General features: G+C 41.3%; 1 protein-coding gene across 1 annotated transcript in view; it reads left to right on the top strand.

Moving 5' to 3' along the window:
* The window catches only part of CELF4 (CUGBP Elav-like family member 4), a 709,411-nt gene extending 699,794 nt beyond the window's left edge, over positions 1-9,617 (top strand). Inside the window, exon 14 of the mRNA XM_062599561.1 lies at positions 9,564-9,617. The gene's annotated coding sequence lies outside the window, so the exon portion shown is untranslated. The remainder of the gene's footprint in view (positions 1-9,563) is intronic.
* Positions 9,618-18,774: the final 9,157 nt, after the last annotated feature.

The following is an 18,774-nucleotide window of genomic DNA, read 5'->3' as shown; positions in this document are numbered from 1 at the left end:
ACTGGCAGATGGCAGATGGCTGTGGATTATCATGTTTTGTGGCAGGCACTGGGAAAGGTGTATCAGTTCACCTACCTGGAGGTCATAGGCAGTATAACCCTGCCTGCTGAGATCAATGATTTGGGCTTGATTAAGGGTCTTGAGATCATCCTACAAGGTGCTGTTGTCTGGCAGAAAAAGGGAAAGGGGGGAGTCTGTGTAGCATCCCTATCTGTCCCTCAGCAACATCAGGTTCATCAGTATTTTGATAAGTTCTTGTCAATCTGTGGAGGGAAAAAAAAACCAGAAACAGTGGAGACTGGGCAGAGAGGCTCACTCACAGCTTCCCAATTAGACTTGGTTTTCAACCATGTACATTTTTTTAATTAAACTGTTGGTGCAATGCTCAGGAGATGATAGCAAACTCCTTGGGGCCCCCTTGTAATAAAGAACCTTTCATTGTGTGCTGAAAGGTAGTTTCCACACAGCTTAATTTTCTCTCCCACCTCATGTTCAGCCTACGTTCAACTGCAGTCCTGCTTGCCACCGCAGCCTGTGAGTTTATTGCACTGACCTTTGCGGGCAAAGCTCATGGTCAGTGAAGCTGCACCCACTTGCCCTGCAGCCCCTACCCCATGCTGTCCCTGCCTACACCCGCTCTCCTCCCTCTGGGCACCCCTGGACTCATCATCTTTGAGGCATCCTTGCCACTCTTTAATCCCCACCGTGCCCACTTGCACGTCACCAGAGCAAGGAAAGGTACCACTGTACAGGGAACCAGTGTCATTTTCTGACCATCCAGGCTGACTTCTTGAGGAGTGGCTGTTCTGTTGCAATGCTTTTTTGTCCGCTGCTTGAGACTAATGGCTATAGAAAAATGGATAAATCAGAGGTGACACAGCTACTGCTGCTTGACATTTTTTCATCAAACTGGCTTGGGGAGGAGGGGGTGACCAAAAAGTGACATTTTGACCAAACTGGATGTTTCTGCAGCAAATTTTCATTCTAGTAGATTAAAAAAGAAATGCCAACAGCACAAAAAACAACTTGATTAAAAATGTTGTCCTTCAAAACACTAAATTTCTGTTAAGAGTGGACTGGTTTTCAGATTGATTTAAAAAAGACAAAAATTAATCTCTTCCTCTCACCATCTCCCCCACCTCAGTCTTAGTTTGTTTTTTAACTAGGATATTCACAGGAAAGAAAGCCAAAATAATGACAATTTTCCCTGGAAAATAATTGTAATTTTTCACCCATCTCTTAATGTAACGTAGTTAAATGAGAACAATCCTAGTAACAACACTGCACAGCAAGTAAGTCATAGGATTATTTGAGAGAAGGGCATTACAATTTAAGAGCTAATATTTATCATCACCTTTAATTTATAAATGGGAAAAGTGAAGCAGGGACATCAAGCATCTTAAAAAAAACCAGAAAACATTAGTATTCAAAATGCTGGACTCCCATCTTGTTAGAACACATTAGCTTCTCTGTCTATGTATGTATATTTGTTGATATGTATGTATATACAGTACCTCTTTATATACATGTGCTACATATGTGTGAATATTCATGTATATACAGTCATGTATAGTATCTATTTCCTTTTTAACCTTTGGATGTTTGAACTGAAGCATCTGACAAAAACATTCATTTTTTGCTTCCTAAAAATAGCACCCCAAGAGTCCAGGTAAATGCATTGATTTCTAGTATAAATGATCAGGCTTCATTTTATCCCAGCATGGATGCAAAGTCCCCTTCACTGCCCTTCCCACTCTAAGACATTCTGGCTTCTAATCTTGGACTCCCTGCTACAGCCTCAGCAGCAGTCATTGCAGGGATGGAACCAGCTGCGAAGAGCCCTGCTTCCCTCCTGCCCCTCCACCAGGCAGGCAGGGAGGGGGGCCGGGAAGGGGAGATCTGTGTGCATGTTGATGTCTAGGAACAGTGAGGAGGGAGTGCTGAGATGGGGAAGGCAGAGCCCTTCAGCAGTAGAAGAAAGTTGGTGCAGAGGCATAAAATACAGAGAGAAATTGCTATAGAAACAAGAAAAAAGGCAAGGGAGAAAAACACAGGTTGGAATTTAAATAATATTGATCAGCCTCAGAGGCAATAGCTGTAAAGATCTGTCATCTGGAGGAAAAATATCTCCACTGCCTTGCCAGAGGTGTGCTCAGACACAGCCTCTAAGACACAGAAGGAGAGGATCCTGACTGCAATTTTGGATGGGTTTGCAAGCACATGTGCATTCATGCCAACGCAGAGGGTAATGGTTATGGTATGAAGCTAAGGAAACCTGCATATGGGGTGGGAATATAAGCAATGTTAAGCCAGCGTCAGAGGCTGAGCTGGGGGCATAGGAAGCTGTCACTTCAGTAGAGGAAGAAGCAAGGGCCTTAGAATTTCTTCAGGAAGAGGGTCCTTGCCTTCAAGACAACACAGAAAAATGGATAGAAAATATGATTCATGGGAAATTGAATAGGAAGGACTAGGGGGAAGGATACAGTAGAAATAAATGAGAAATAGGAGGCAGTAGAGTCATGGAGTGGAAGAATAAGAGCTGCAGCTGGAAAGTTTTCCTCGTATTCAGTGGACTGTGAGGGAGGCAGTGTTGGGCCGATTCTGTTTGTGGCCGTGTAAAGACAGAATAATCTTGCACCTGTAGAGGGTTACATTTGTAAGCCTAGCAGATACTTTCATAGTCTGACATTAATCGGATGCCCTGAGAGGTGTGTGCAAGGTGCTGCACAAGCATAGCATGAGATGCGTTGCCTAGATTAATTATATGGTGAATGTCACACCATATAATAGGAACTGCATGCTTTCAAAGAAGATCAGAACTGCGCCTTCTCAGTTCATAAAGTCTTTGGGAAAGGACCATCCCTCTCTCTCTGTTTCAACAGCTTGTTGTATAGTTCGACAAAAATCCTGCTGTACACAACAGCTTCACTTTGTCACGTAAATATTCAGTAGCAAGAGTAGTGATCTTCTCCCACTGACACCGGGGCAGTTTGCCATTGCCTCTGGCAGTGGACAGGGCAGAATCCTTCATACTGTTTGCAGACATGGATTTAGCCAATAATTACCCATCAGGTTGGAGATGTAAATGGGGGGCCAAAGCGTCTTTGACATCCTCTTCTCTGTCCTTTGGGAAATCTATCCTTGTATAATGCTCCAGCAGTCTTGCTTGGTGGGACTGCCTAGTCCACAGGCAGTCCACAATCTACAGAGCCCCAGATTCATGGCCATCAGGTCTCAGCAATGACTCATATCTATGGAGAATAAAAAAAAATACAAGTGAATAGCTGAAAAATTAGAGCCAGTTGCAGGGACATTGGTGCTCTTTAGTAGGGCCATATGTAGAAAGTAGGGATGAAAGATGTGCACAGATTGCCATTAAATGCCTCAATCTTATCATCATCCTGTAGTCTCTTTTCATTGTGATATAACCTGTTTATTCTGATAAAACCACTTGTGCTGTTTCTTAGTGGTAGCAGTAAAAGAAAGTAGCCTTAAAGCTTTCCATGGGTTGTTCACTCAGCCTGACTTACTAAATTTTCTTTCTAGTGTTTGGAGAGTAAAAGAGAAAGACGTCTTCAAGGCCTACTTACATCTTAGGTGAACAGAGTCAGCAGACATGTAGAATCTAGAGTAAATACACTCCTAAGTTAAGTGCTTATATCTAGTCCAGGCCAAAGGCTTCAGGAGAAAGTAGATCTTGCTCTGGCTCACGACATGGGGAAAAAATGAGTCAATCCCCAAAGTCTGATCAGAAGCCGCTGTTAAAAGCATTCCTGTGATAGAGGTGTTTGTAGCATTAGGACTGTAGAGTAGGGAAGCCACTGTAAGGACATAACTAAAGTTGTGTGTGTTCTAACTGAGGCTTCAATTAGGATTCATCTCCTCTTCTGTTAGAGACATACAGTGTAACTGTCTTGAGCTAGTCACTCAAGGTCATCTTTATAGTCAATAGAGAGACATTAGGTTCCTTTCAGCCATGGTTTGTCTAGCCTAATCTGGAGGGCTCCTTGAGGATGAGGTGATTTGAGACTTTCCAGCCCTGTTTCTCTCCACTAAACCAGACTGAGGTGATTTGCTTAGGTATCTGCATCTTGAATCTCACTCTTAGAGATGTAAGGCATTTCCATCCAGCAATCAAGAACAGTCTCTGGCTCCACTTAGATGCTTCAAAGTAGATGCCTGGTTACTGGCATTTACTGAATGTTTTTGCTATGGTTTGTTCAGTGGAGCAAGTTCTTGATCAGTGTTACCTGCAACAAAGATACTTTGCATAATCCATCCTTGTGCGCAGAACCCCAGAGCTCAGAGAATATGCTCCCTCTTTATCGCCAAAGTATCACTTCTGAACTAGGCTGTATATACTTGTCTTCATAACTTTTAACACTTTTATTCACAAATTTACTTCAGTAATACCCAAAGTTTATACCTGTTCCCAACAAGGTGAATTGCGTTTCTTAAATAGATGAGTTTGGCTGGTGTCCAGTCTATCTAGCACAGATACCTAACTTGCCTCTGAATTTCAGGCCACTGATGAAGCAGTCCTCAACAGATAGGTATCTAACTTCTTTGCCTAGTCATCAGAGAAAGGCATTTGCCTTTTTAGCCCTCCAGAGGGATGTCTGTCTGCGCAGGTTTAGGACCTGAAACCCTTTTCACTTGATTGTGCACTAGAAAGCCTGTTTCATGTAAATCAATCAAGTGACCTAAAGATATTCCTGCTTATTACAAACCTTGCCTATGCTCGGGTATGTCAGCTATGTGGGCAGGATATCCCTCTAGAGACCTTCAAAAAACCTCCTCTACACCAACTAAGTAGGTGACATGTACACCTACTTTTGAAGGACAGCTTCATTCAGTGCTTAAAATACAGATCCAAGTTAAGCAGACAGGATGTCCACTTCTGACTTTCATTTTAAAGTGCATTTTCTGTCCTTTTTGGTTCTTTCACCCTCAGCAAGTCCAAATCCTTCATCTATATGTACATGTGTGTGTGTGCATGTTGTCACATCCACAGTGTCTGAAGGTGTGTGTGGAGGATAGGCAGAGGGATGGTAGTACCCACTCCACAACCAGTGGTCACTGGCAGATCAATCTGGTCCTTCATGTTCCAACAGTAAAAGAAAATGATTTCCTCAGAAAAGTTTATGTTCAAGAGCCTCTCCTCAGCTTCAGGGTTGCCTTGAGCTAGCATACATAGAGTGTGCCAGAGCCTATAATCAGCAGCACGTATACACAGTGCACACCATGCTGGGCATTTTGGATGCCTTTTCTGGCATGACCAGGCACCCAGGCACAGGTAGGCAGCTAGAGACACAGCCCTTAGCTCTCAGTAGTGGATCAGTGCCAACTCACTGCAGCCACTCACTGCCACAGCCTGCCCTCCCTCCAGGGCTGGTGCCGTCCTATACGCGAGCCCAACAAGGGCTGTATATTGCTGCCACTTCCTAGGGATAGAGCAGGATTTTGTTTGTTCCCCAGAAGTCTCTCCTTGTTTCATTCAGGGGAGCAAAATATTTCAGCTCTTTTCCAAATAATGCCTAATCCACAGTGCTGCCTCGGCTAGCACATTTGAGGTAAGGAAAGAACTGAGACTTGCTATGACACTGCTGCCAGTCCGTGCTTCCTCCCCGACCTCTTCTTCTTGTGGCTACAATACGCACAGAAAGCTCCATGAGGTAAGGGGATCCTGGAGGCCTTTTGGTCTTCCTCACATATAGTCTGGGTCTGTATGGCTCGTGCTGCTCGTCCTCGGGTACCCAGGGACACAAGTGACAACAGCTCTTCCCCAAGCCATCTTCATGAAGTCAGTTTTCTCTCTCTCTGAACCCATTTGGCTTGAGAAGCAACTGTAGAGCCAAATCTTGCATCTGCTCTGAGGATGCTAGTCTATTGCCTTCATCCAAACTCTGGGAAGTTCAGGGTGACATTTCAATATAAGCAAAGGGCAGGGCTTCAGGGCAAGGCCATCAAAGAGGAGCCAGATCTGACCAAGAAGACAGCAGCCAACTGTGGGCCAGGTTTGGAGCTGAATCCAGTGCTCAGTTCAGGGCCTTAGTTCTGCACCATCTCTTGTCAGCTGAGCATAACCTCCCTAGCCAGAATGTGTATTTCAGCATGGAAAGAATAGGAACAGTCAAAAAAACATCCAAAGAAAAAATTTTCTCTAGCCATCATGCATGATTTCAGGATGAGAACTGCCAAAATATTCTTGTGACACCTAAATGCAAGGTGAAATTTCAGCCGTGTGCAGTGACTTTTCAGAACTAGGCGGACAGGAGGGATATGAGCCAAAGGGAAGGAAAGGCAATATCTGATGAATAGGGCGCATAGCCACTGACTGAGACAAGTGTATCACTGTGTGCAGTGATTTTTGTTTTGAGGCAAAACTCCCAGGACCAGGAAAGAGACATTCTCCTTGATAGGAAAGGAACAGGGTGTTTTGAAGACTGTAGCAACCAGACCTTGGCAGTTCTCTGTCCTCTTCTCTCTCTTTTTTTCTTTTTTTTCTTTTTCCTTTTCTCTTTTGTTTTCTTGTCTTTCCTCTTTTCTCCTTTTCTATTCTATTCTTTTCTGTTTTTTTCTCTTTTTTTTCATCTTTTCTTTCTCCTCTCCTCTCCTCTGCTATTTTCCATTCATTTTTATAATTCAGGTCAAAGCCAAATGCCAAAGATATTTTCTTCTTTTACTGATGCTGATTTAGGGACCATGGTATCATCCAAGTCCTCCTACAAGTCTGCTTCCCATGCCATACCAGCATTACTGCATTTCGGAGCCTACCATAAACCACCAAATGGACATGCAGCAATCAGTAGTTGCTCTCTCTCTTTTTTTTTTTTTTTCTTTTTTCTTCTTCTCAATTGCCAAAGCAGAGCAGCTCTTAGTCCCCATGACTTCTAACTTTCTGGGATGTTATCGAATTAGAGCAGTAGCTGCTCCAGAGCCCCTCCAAGGAAATGGAATGGCTCCTGGAGGACCTGGCTAGCCCAGGAGGCGGGGGGGGGGGGGGGGGGGAGGGTGGGAGAGGCTGGTGCTAACGAAAGCATCCTGGTTAGCAACAAATGTATTTATTTTCCAGACTTTGCAAACCGATCTGTGTCTGCTCTCATTCATTCAGTGCATGCTCTCTTCAACAGCTGCTGCATAATGTTCCGTTACTGTTCACTGTTGACTGTGTGTCTACATTTAAGTGTGTGTTTTACGTGTGTGTCTCTGGCTAGGCCTCCTCCATCCTTTTTTTTTTTTTTTTTTCTTCTTCTTTCTTTTCTTCCTTCCTTTCTTTCTTTTCTTTCTATTTGGTTTGGTTTTTTTGCTTTCTTTCTTGTTTCATTTTCTATAGTTTAATGGCAAGTATATTCATTAGAGCTTTTTGACTGATACTGTGTTTGTAACTTTTTTTATTATTTTTATATATATCTTCTTTCCCCACCTTTCCCTTTTTCCACACTATATATAAATATATATATATATATAAAAAAAATCTTTTCTTCTTTTGTCATTCAATCAAATTCCAACAAAACCAACCAAGAGCCAGTCAAATCCACCACAGTCTCGCGCTGAGCTAGGAAAAAAGTTCACGTAATGACATGAAAGTGGAGAATACAGTCCCCCAGGCCGTAAGTTCAAATCAACTCGAAGTTGAAAGTGTGACATGATGGCGTCATGTAACAAGCTAAGAATTGGTTGCATGACATGCCGTCAAGTTTCGTGCAGGTGCCGTGATTGAAGCATTTTTCTTGGATGTTGTATCAGTTGATGATTGGCCAGTCATGATCACATGTGCCTTTTTTGACTTTGTGCTGCCACAATTTTTTGCTGTGCTCATTTTCGTTTCGTTTTTGGTGCTTGCAGTGGTTTCTTTATTTGTCGTTTGATTTCTCGTCAGCGTTTTATGCTTCTCTAGATGTCACATAGAAGGAAAAAAAAAAGATGGATTCCTAATTCTTTAGAAAAAATGGGATTGTTATAACTGTACAGATAATTTGGAAAAAAAAAGAGAGAAAAAAATGCGTGGTTAATTTTTTTGCACTGAAAATCTTGTGATTTTATTTTTTTTCCGGAGAATTGGGGGCCTTTTTCAATTGACACCTTTTTTTTCCCCTTAGGATATTTCAAATCACTCTCCAAAAATTAAAAAAAAAAAGTAATGATAGTATCAGTAGTTTGAAAACTATAGCAATCCAAAAAAACAACCCCAAGAAAAGCCTCATTGTATGCCTTTTCAAGAATTCTAATTCTAAGGTTCTGCATTACAGCAACTCCAGCCAAAATTAATTGCTCAAGGGGAGGGAGGGATTGTTTTGAGTGGGGATAAAACCCATCCAGATCAAAAAGCAAAATGCATCTTTTTGTTTACAACTGAAAAAGGGTCCTTGACGAGTGTTTTTTTATTTTTTTTATTCTATTATTATTTTTGGTGTTGTAATTGTTTAGACTGCTGTGTACGGTTTGCTGTTTGTTGAACCAACAGTGTGAAAACCTGCCAGCATGGATTGATATTCCGCATGACACTTTTCCACCAGAGTGGACCTTTTGCAGTTGCTAAGTTTCTTGATGTAATAAATCACCGACTGTATAAGAAGAACCTGCTTGCTAGAAAGAGATAAGAGCTAATCCTTAATGATTAAGCATCCTACTTAAATGTCAAGCCTAGTCGGATCATGATTACATTTTTTTAAATAACTTTTTTATTTAAGAAATGTTAGCTTTACATTTTTTTTGCAAAAAAAAGTTTATTCCAAGTCTTTTTTTTTTTTATTTAACCTCCTGTAAATTGCCTGTTCAAAGTCTTACTTCCTGACATTCACAAAGGAGTAGATGTTATTGGCAGCTATATCTCCACAGAAACCTCATACACTGTCATAGATGGCACCTCATTAAAATGTAGAATAATTCTTTCTCAATGCCTTTCACGCTACCAAAGCTCACCAAGCAAGATTGTGATCTGGCATTGTAGAGTTGCATTTAAAAATAATTTACAATGTAGCTATCCATACAGATATAGTGATATGCATTTCTATAGACATACATCACTACTAATTTGATTTGCTACTGTTATTATTATTAGGAACAATTGCATTTTTTCTCTATCATGATCGTGACTACCTTGCTCACTTTGGGTTTGATCCAGTTCTCACTGAAGTCAAGGGGAATCTTTCTGTTGACGTGAGTGGGAGCAGAATCAGAGCCAATACCTCAAAAAATCCAAACACCAAACCAGAAGCCCCATCCTGTCCCAATTGAAGGGGAGAAGAAAACACGCATTTACTTTCAACAGGAGCAGGATCGGGCCCAAAAGGACAGGCTTGTTTTTAATTTTATTTCATTTTTTAGGTCTTTTTACCCCCCTCCCAAGTTACCCCTCCTTCCCTACTTCCCCCTCCCCTTTTTGATTTAATTTGCAATGATCTTCTTCATTTTTTAGGGCAGCAGCTGAATGGGCCACATTTAGACAAAAAAATATATATATATTAAAAAAAAGGGAACTGTTGGATTACACCTTTGACATATCAGCAAATATCAATCAAGCTGAAGACTTCAGACTTATTCTCTCTTTGATTGTTTAGACTGTAACATTTCTTCAAGAAAAGTATCACATCTGCTGACTTCGAAGGACATGCGCTTGAAACAAACAAACAAACACATAAGTAAAATCAGAACAGGAACCAGATCAACCAGGATTTCTGAAGAGACACTGATATCACCACAGCGGCTTTTCTTCAAACAGGAGATGCAAACCTGGATGCTGACAAAGGAGTGCCTGTTTGCCACCAAGGATGCGGTTACCATGCGTGACCCATGGTAACAGTCACTGAGCATCTTTATCTGTCATTCCTTAGCTATATAGGGACCAAAGGACAAAACTTTTTACCGCAGACTTGTAGCTGTATGTAAAATATGGAAGTTCTTTCCTTTTCTCTGAGCTGTTCCTAAAACAGTTTTTGAGAGCGATTATATGAAATATGTAAAAATTAAAAAAAATGCTTAAATGCTTTTAAAACGGCAAGATAATAGTTCTTTGATACTTTGGGAGGTTCTTTGGTTATACATTAATTAGAGTCTATGAAGCTTTCATATGGTTTTCTGTATAATACGTAAGGATCGCGCTGTTAAAGGCAGGTAAGATGGATATCTATGAAAAGCAAAAAAGTAAATAAATAAATACATAAATAAATACATAAAAAGGCATAGAGAAGAGAAAGGAAAGATGGTTGATATTAAAGTGGAAAACAAAAAAGGTTTGTAAATGCTTCTAACTCTCCCCATTTAAAATCCTAATAGTTGTACAGAATTTAAAAAAAGAAAGTTTAAAATACCTATATAATAGAAAAAATTAGACAACATAAAAAAGAAAAAAGCAAAAAAAAATAATACTACATAGAAGTTAGCGTTAATGCTAAAAACAAAGATGTTGTAGAACTGTAATTTTTGTAGAGTTTAGATTGAGCATAAATTCCTACTCTCTGCCAATTGCTGTTGGATGCTGTTATTTATCGAGGAGAAAAAGGAGAGAAATGGCTATTTTGGCAGCTTTTTTAACTGCAAGCATTCCAGCTATTAAAAAAATAAACAAAACAAAACTCGATTCTGTAGACAATGCAAATGGGAAACAAAACAGCTGTCTTTTTATCAGACGTTAGTTCTAACTTGAACAACAAAACACAGCTAAACGCTTCATGTCTTCATGATCTGCTGTCCGCAAAATTCCCATCATCCTATGCTTCAGTAGCTTCCATATTTGCTCTAGAAACCTTCAGGGCAAGGGGTTAGCCTAGAACCTTAATCTTAAAAAAGAAAAAAAATAACATAAAAAAATAAAAACAAAAAAAACATAAAAAACAATCTCTTTGAAGAATTTCTGAAACTGTTTACAAGGAATTTTGAAAAACAGGGGGATGTTTAAAAAAAAAAGATGCTGGCTCTGTTTTTCTGTAAATAAATTTGCATATTTTGTAGGACTTTTAATTGTAATGATAGAGAAAAAACAAGGAAAACTATTTAATGAAAGCACGATATTTATCTTTGGTAAATGACTTTAGAGCAGTTAAAAAATAAGACATTGCTTTAAAAAATCTGACTCAGAAAAAACAATGAATTATTTAAGAACACATATATTTTAAAGTATATCATATTTATTATAATTTATTTTCACAGTCTTAAAACTTGATTTACATCATTCTCACACTTGTTTGCATTGACTGAGCAGTGTGATAATTGTTTCTGATTCTTCATTCAGTTTTACTCTGTTTTAATGGTTTTGTTTGTTTTTCTTAGTATTTTTTATCTTGATCTTAAACTTCTTTCTTCCTTTCTCTTGGTTCTTTTTTGGTTCTGTTTTTGTTTTTTTAATTCCCTATTGGGCCTGATCTTACAGTCCTTACTCTGGCACAACTCCCACTGGGTTGTAGTGGGTGTTTTGCCTGAGTAAGGACAGCCAGACTGAGCCCACAGCTAGGACATACAGATGTGTAACGCAGCTGCAGTTCCATACAACTGCTCTTTCACTCTCAATTCCCTAAAACTCCTTGTAATCTTCTGTAATTATTGAATGACGCTTTCCAGCTTAGCCCTAAATAAAGCACAGTTTAAAAAAAAATGCCATGTTCTTTACTTCTTGATGGCTTTCCTTAATGTGTTTGCTTTGAGAACAAAATGAATCTATTTCAACTCTTTCATTAATATACATTGTTTGAGTATCAGAACAAATCCCTTTGTTAGATAAAACATATCTCATTGGATTGAATTAATGACACTGTTTCATTTAACGCCTGCTTGATATTCCACTGTGGTTTACCTTAAACCTAGTAGGTTAGAAGATCAAATAACGGCACATACAAATTAGAGTCATTGTAGCTCCCATTTGAAGCCTGTTGTTTGATTTCACGCTCATGGTTTTTTTCATGCTGGTAAGTATAGAGGCCAAAGCTCAGGACATTGCTCCTTTTGCTGCTTTGGGACAATCTAGTGAAATTCAGCAGTCTCTAGAGATGGGGTTTCATTTCTTCCTGAGCATCCCTCACATCTAGTCTTTTGAATTAATTTTTCCTTGAAATGGCAGTACAAGATCAACTGAGCATGGGGCTGAAATCAGGAGACTTTGCATTTCCTTCCTGATTCTCACAGGGCCCTCTGCATTTGGACAAGTTGCACCAGCTAAATCCATCTCTAAATAGGACTAATGGTGCTTGTCCATAGCGTGAACTCTACAGATGGAAGGAGTTCTATTAGTAGAAACTCCTATTATTACTATTATGAGTTACTAGTGTCTGTTCAGGACTATAGAAATAAATGAAATGTAAATCAGGTGAAGAATACAAGGAGGGAATATGGTCAGTATTTTCTTTTTATCTGAAGGTAAAGGTAAATACAGAGGGGCACATACATCAACCTCCACTTTGCCTTCACCACAGAAGATAATCTGTGGAGGGTTAAGTAGGCCAAAGATGTAGAGATTGGCTTCAAATGTCACAGAGCTAGAAAAACAAGGACTAGGTCTCCAGTGAGGAGAGGTTGCTGCTGCAAAACTCATCCAGCTGCCTGCACCGAGTTGCAGGGACTTAGGGGACAAATAGAGACATATCCTTTCCTCTAGCTTAGAACAACCACTTGTCCTCTGAACTGGGCCAGTTTGAGAATTAGAGGAAGCTAGTGAAGATCATTGAAGGCCCTTCTAAGAGCAAAAAACTCACAACAAATAGGGAAGTCTTAATTTCCCACAGTTAGTTGTGGCACAGCAAAGGTAGCACTAAAAGATATTGCCCATTTCCCTCCCCACTTCTGGGGCTGTCCGTCTCCCATATTGTGCCTCCAGCTGTACCTCTTCATATCCAAGCTCCCTGGGGCCCATCCTTCCCCCTTCTTGAGCAGGAGCTAGTTTTCTGCAGTGCGTTTGACACTGTGAGTTACATCCGGGTTTACCCGTGAGGACGTGGCCATACAGTCTAAGTAAGCAGCTGCATCTCTGGGGCTTCCAGCTGGCAATACCCCCAGCCATTTAGACAAAACTGGGGGCTGTTGTTGGATGACTATGAGACAAGATTTCAGAGTGTTGTCTCAGGTAGCTTCAGTACACAGAGGATGAAATACCCAGTTCAGGAGAGCAACCACCTCCTGGGGGGAGGTCAGAAAACACTATTAGAGCCATTTATGTTGACCAGGTCAGTACTCCTAAAAATACTTGACTCCCCAGAGGCCCAGTTGGGGTTATTGAAATGGAGAATTTTCAGGTTACTGAAATGGTAGTTCCCCAGCTATCAGGAGCAGCAGGGACTATCACTGAAACATGGAGGGACCATGCATGGGCCACAATCTTCTCCCAGCACACCACCATGCATTAGATATTGCACAGAGCAAAATGGACAGATCTCCAAACCCACTCTCCAAAAAGGAGGCAGGCACCAGAGCACAGGCCTCCTGCTGGAGGTTAGTTTACACTGGTATGGAGGGGAATAAAGTACTGCTGTGTTTATATTGCTGTTGGTACCTAAGCTAAGTGATGTTTACTTGCTGCATTCATCTCTGGTTATGGTGGAGACACAGATTAAAATAGGATAGGCTGAAGCACAGACCTAAGCATGTCCTTATGCTTGATTAAACAGTCTTCTCTGGGCTGTCCAAACATACCAACCCTGTTTTAAGATGTAATTGCTTGTCATCTGGAAGCTCCATGCTTCTTCCCAAGGAAGTTCATCCCTTAACACCGTAGGTGCTGTAAAGCAAAACTGAGCTTTTTTGCTGTGGGCCTGTTTTAGCATGGGACTGTATCAAAGGGGTGGAAAGTAGCCAAAGAAAAGCTCCAGCCTAAATCCAGTCTGAAGGAATAAAGATGAAGAGAGAGGCCAAACCAACCTGAAAGACTGTAACTGCCTGCCCATATTTTCCAGAATACTGCAAACTAAGGAACATACTATTATAGAGGTTCAAAAGCCATTGGCTATTTGACGCTGACTCCTCTCTCTTATTTGTAGCTGCTATACCACATTACTTGAAACTAAAGGTTTATTAAAGGTCAAACATCCATCCTTTGCAAAGGTGCTCCTTGGCACCAGTGTGATTACAGTAGCCTGCAGTCCAATCCCCACTGAATAGCTGGGGCAACCTTCAGCACAAGTACAAGGCATGGTTTGCTCTCACTCTTTTTGGAGTCCCATGAAGACATCCCGGTCGCTAATCTAACTTCTGTGCCTCTATGACAACAGTGAATCTCTTTCTCGAGTCACGTTTCCATATTAGCATTTCTTGACATAGCCACAGAGTCACTCTTCCTTAGCACACACAAAAGGAAACAATTCCCCTCCTCACTTCCACCCCATCCCCGCTCCAGATGGTTGACCGTAAGACAATCTATTTATTAAGAAACAATCTGGGTTTTGAATGAGTCTACACAACTCCACCCGCTGTCTGTTCATGTAATTAACATTGTGTCATTTGGCCAGAATCCTTCTGACAGAAAAATTCATGTTACCCAAACATCCAGATTTGGTGTGGATGGCAACAGTTTTCAAAGGACATCTGTAAATACCTTCATGAAGCAAGGTGATGATGTTTCCACCTTGAATTCTCTGGCTCATCTTTCAGCAGCTTTTCCCCTTGTCCCTAATACACCAGTGACTGCTTCATGGGTCTAAAAGCATGACAAATGTTTGTGCTTGTGGTCCCAGGAAGCCACTCACACATCACAGGTCTTTCTCACATGGGGAAACATGCATCATTATGTGCTTCAGTGAGATGTGCAAATGCTGTCCAAGCACCTTGTGCAAGCTTGTGTACAGTATGGCCAATAGAAGAAAGTGCTGCTACTGTTGCCTACAAAGGTTCCTAAGCAAACTCATTTTGAGTCATAGAATCAGTAAGGTTGGACGGGACCTCTGGAGATCATCTAGTCCAACCTCCCTGCGCATGTGAGAATACCTGGCTTGTCCTAACACTCCAAAGACAGTGAAATATTAGTAGGCAGTCTCGGGTTAACCAGTTGCATATCTGAAAGTGCTTTTTGGAATGGTACTACCTTCCTACTCATCCAAGAAAACAGCCCTTAATTCAGATTTCAGTTACAAAGCTTGCCTCTCACTATGGTAAGCACTTGCAACTGAGCAAACATATGCAAAATAAAACTATTTGGAAGATACCAAATCAGAACTCCTGGGTTCCATTTATTAATTGAATGAGGGCACTCTGCTGTCTCTTTACACACTTGCAATTAAGGCTAGTATTGTGCAGGCCTTTCTTAGTGGTCACCCAACCCTGAAGATGCCCGCACTTCTACAGAGGAACCAGCCTAGCACTAGCACTGATAAACACATAACTGGTTCTGGTGGCAAGAAAAGCCTTGGTAGCAAATGTCATCCCACCAAGGAATTCATAAACCAGCTCTTTCCATCCTGAATCCTGAGTCTTGACCTGGTAAGTCTTCAGCTTGGCAAGGGCTACATCCAGCAAAGCACAGACTGAGAAAGGAGGTTCCTTGCCTAGATATATACAGGTAAGAATACCATTTTCCTGTGAGCAGGAACTTAATGGAGCACTGTGCATTTAAATGAGGTATGGTAAATACAGGTTCAGATTCTTCCTCTGGCTGGATGCTGGGGACTTGACCCTTGAATCTCCCATGAAGTGGAAGATGCCCCTGAAACCTAGAGTACTCCAGGGAGACACAACTCCACTCATTTGATCTACCTCACTTTGTATAAAAGATGGAAACAGAAGTGGAAATTAAGAGCTAACAACACCACAACCTCACCTAAGAGACCCAGATTCCTAACACAGCTCCCCTACACATACCACACATCATACAGAGCAGACATTGCCAGGAGAAAGGGACACAGCCTGCCTCTCTGGTACACCTTAATCTGTTGCTTAGGGCACTCTTCTGGAAAGTAAGAATTGCTGGGTTCAATCTATGCTTTCATCTCTTTAAAAAGTAAAGTTGTAAACATGCACATTTGCTGGCTGCTAGCAAGTGGGTGAGTTAACTCCCCTCAGAGGGAGCTACAGCATGACTTCTCAAAAATGGGAGCCTTTCCTTCTCAGAGTGACAGAGACCCTAAACCTCTCCTCATCCTTTAAGGTGGATCAGCACCAAGTTTGTTTGATCCCCTGAATCCTATTTTTGTGTGTTTTGTGTTTTCCACATGTTGCAAAAATAACATGATTGTCTAACTCAGTGTTGTGAATTTCATCAGACAGCAAAGTACCCACAAATTCGGCATCACGATTGTAACATCTACTTTGTGCGTCCCTCCCCCAGAGGGCAAGGCAGAGGATTCCACTTCAGTGAACTACAGAATAGGCTCCAAAACTGGAACGACTGTCAGAAGGTACATTGCACACAGATCCTCCTACCAACTCCTACAAGAAAAGATTACCTTCCTTCAGCTAGAACAAAGAGCTATTAAGTGAGACAATGGGTCTAGTAGTGTTGGTGAACTATCTGTCATCAAATGTTAGACATTAACAGTATCTTTTGTAAGCCAAGCCAATAGAAGCCCCCCAACCACTGTTAAAGGTATATAAGTGTATATGAAAAGCATCAGCCTAATTTTTCCTCAATTTAACTCCTTCCATTAAGGCTGTTTCCTACTGCTGCTTCTTTAAGAACATCATAGCACACTGGAGCACAGGAATTTCACAAAATAAGCATCCAAGTAATGTTTTGCGTCATATTTCACAGGCGTATGCTAAAGCTGGCTCTGGGAGCAACTCAGCTTGGTTCAAGGGCAGGCAGCCAGGACAGTGATGACAAATAAAGAGGTGTTTGTGTTTCTGGACCCAACACTCCCAACTCCAAGGAAAAGCCATGTAGGCAATTTCCATTTGCACCCCACAGCCTCAACTTCAAAGACAAATAAGGTCTCAGACACTGTGCATACCTCTGCTAGCTGAAAAGCAGCAAGCAGCTAAGTTTAGGTTACAAGAGGGAGCAGGACAGGGAGATTGATGGGGACCTGAGAAAAGCAGTCTGGCCCTCTGCATGGGACCAGCTATTAGCTTTCTTCACTTAAGCTGAGTGCCCCATTCAGGAGATGGCTTGGTGGGCAAACTTCGAAACCCCTGTTTTGATGACTGAGTTACACATAGCAGTTCTGGCCAAAAGAGGATAAAGGACTAGATAAAGAACTAGCTCTGCAGATTAAGCTCTGCAGTTTAAGCAGAAGTTGCCCTATAGCTGGCTTATTTATACCCTCTCGCTTTCCAGCTAAAAAGCCTGATCTTAAAGTTTTACTAAGTATATATTTTCTCTGCTTGACTAGCAAGCTTTTGCAGTACTAGGAGAAAGTTGAGTTTAGGTGAAACACTGTACATTTAAGGTGTTTTATTTTTCTAGAGATAGGAAATCCAAGTAAAGCAACACACTTACTTGAAAGACTTATAGCCTTGATCCAGTTTAATCAGAGACCAGGGAATTTTTCCATCCATACAGGGGTTATATCTGCAAATACTGAATTTTGGGAATGGTTTTCATCCATCAGATACAAATGAACACTCCTCCCCATTAACTGAAAATAGCTAAGGAACACAGGCAGAGTCCTGTGCCACTGCTGATAGCTAGGGTGAGAGGGTAAGTAAGCATGGTTAGGTTGGACCTTGTTTTGCCTCTGTATCAGACTGCTAGTGATACCATGGCTAGTTGCCATCCACCTAGTCAGTAAGCCATCATTTATGAAATCTTTTGACTGTCCTAGGTCAGATAGATAGGTCCAAATCACTGTTTGTTAGCCCACCTAGTGTTTTTGTTGCACTTTTAGCAAATAAGTCAAGATAACGAGTGAGATCTCGCTTCTCAGGGATTAGTACAAGGCAGCTGGAGTCCACAGCCTTGTCTGTTCCACAGGTGATGGACGTAACAGTTATGGGCAAACAGTACATGTGGCTGAATTAGAAAATTAGAAGTTGCCTCAGTGCAGATGGAAACCACTAAATCTCAGCTGGGATGTAGTAACTGTTCAGTGCAATGGGAAGTAAAACAGATGATTGGCTACACTTTGGACTTACATTTGAAATAGCCTAAGGGAGTGCACACGAGGCCAGGTTCTGCATACCAAAGAGCAAGCACTGCAGTTATTCCATACCTTTTCCTTGCGATGAGCAGTGGTAACTGCCAGCCAATAGATGTGTTAAGTCACTGGTGGGCACAGATGAAGACTGCATAGGTTCACAGGAAGCAAGCTTCGGGATTCACAGTCTGGCTTCTCTCATTGTCCGGAAATGTCACTTCAAAGGCAATGAAAATATAGCTCAAGTTCAATAAAACAAAATTGGAATACAAGCCAGAGGGGCAGGTATTAGTTGTTCTCACCTGATAGGAACAGAAATGATATGGAACAGGGACTTTGAGAACTTTAGCCATTTGACTGCATGACTAAACAGCACAAAGTGACTGATGTGAAGACTGAGTAAGTGTGACAACGGCATGGATAACTGTGCATGCAGAATAGATAACTAAGCTCTTATATGACCTGCCCTGGTCACTGTGAAGTTACACAATTTTCATGGTAACTAGAAATGCAGATGAAGAAGGTACTTCTGCTCCTGAATTTTTTCAGTGACTAGTTCTTTGTAAAACTCCTTCTGGGCATTTAAAAGTGGAGTTGTCAAAAGCACTCAGCAATGGCCAACAGCAGAAAATTTAATGGGAATATTTACAACCACTTTCACTAACACCTTACAAAAGTCAACAAGCAACTGTAATTTCTTTCCAGCATAAAGGTCCTTTAGCTCTGCGTACAAGTATTTCAGCGTGTCAAAGAAACCAGAATATCCTGTCCCAACATGCCCAGT

The sequence above is a fragment of the Rhea pennata genome, chromosome Z (genome assembly GCF_028389875.1).
Source record: "Rhea pennata isolate bPtePen1 chromosome Z, bPtePen1.pri, whole genome shotgun sequence".
In the NCBI taxonomy this organism is placed as follows: Eukaryota; Metazoa; Chordata; class Aves; order Rheiformes; family Rheidae; genus Rhea; species Rhea pennata.
Note: the sequence above shows the minus strand (reverse complement) of the source record. Positions and strands in the feature narration are given on the sequence as shown.